A 1,253-nucleotide genomic window follows, 5' to 3' on the forward strand; every position below is an offset into this window, starting at 1 on the left:
GTGGCACAGACATTAGGTGTGAGTAAGAATCTAGTTCATTGGCTGTGATAATTTGGAAAAGCATTCATTTCAGAAAAAGAGTAGCTTATAAAGTCCTCTTCTTCAAACTTGATACAAGAGTTACTATCAAGGAAAGCATTCAGTCTCACTTTTTGTTGTTCTTTTTCCTACAAGCTACCTCATAAGTTAATTGTCGATGTCTCCCTTGGGTATATAAATACTTTTGAAATATATAAACTGTTCTGAAAAACCATAGTATAATGTAAAAACATGAAAAAAACAATACTACTAATAGAGAGGCTGAGATAGGAGAAGCAAGATTTCAAGACCCTTATGTTGTACACAGCCAGACACTGTCACAAACAAGCTGAAAATATATATAGATTTACAATATTGAACCTATTTCTCCAATTACCAAATTAGAGAGATCATTGATGACAATCAACAAATTTCTAATTCCTCATCTTTTTAGATTTCAATCGCTTAGGATATGCTGGTAATATTAATTTTCATATTAAGATATTAAGAAAAAGTAATTTTCACTTCCTGTTGTTTTTGTTGCAAGAGATTGAATTAGGTTTCTGTGGATTTGTTGAAAGATTACTTTCTTGCTTCTTCTAGGGTGTAGTTTTGCTCCTTATGTTGATGTTTTCCATTATCCTTTGTAGGGCTGGATTTGTGGAAAGATATTGTGTAAATTTGGTTTTGCTATGGAATATCTTGTTTTCTCTGTCTATGGTAATTGAGAGTTTTGCTGGGTATAGTAGCCTGGGTTGGCATTTGTGTTCTTGTAGGGTCTGTATGACTTCTGCCCAGGATCTTCTAGCTTTCATAATCTCTGGTGAGAAGTCTACCGTAATTCTGATAGGCCTGCCTTTATATGTTACTTGCCTTTTTTCCCTTACTGCTTTTAAAGTTCATTCTTTGTTTAGTGCATTTGGTGTTTTTATTATTATGTGACAGGAGGAATTTCTTTTCTGGTCCAGTCTATTTGGAGTTCTGTAGGCTTCTTGTATGTTCATGGGCATCTCTTTCTTTAGTTTAGGGCAGTTTTCTTCTATAATTTTGTGGAAGACATTTACTGGCCCATTACATTGGGAGTCTTCACTCTCTTCTATACCTATTATCCTTAGGTTTGGTCTTCTCATTGCATCCTGGATTTCCTGGATGTTTTCGGTTAGGACCTTTTTGCTTTTTGCATTTTCTTTGACTGTTGTGTCAATGTGTTCTATGGTGTCTTCTGCCCCTGAGAT

The sequence above is a fragment of the Mastomys coucha genome, unplaced genomic scaffold (genome assembly GCF_008632895.1).
Source record: "Mastomys coucha isolate ucsf_1 unplaced genomic scaffold, UCSF_Mcou_1 pScaffold1, whole genome shotgun sequence".
NCBI lineage: Eukaryota > Metazoa > Chordata > Mammalia > Rodentia > Muridae > Mastomys > Mastomys coucha.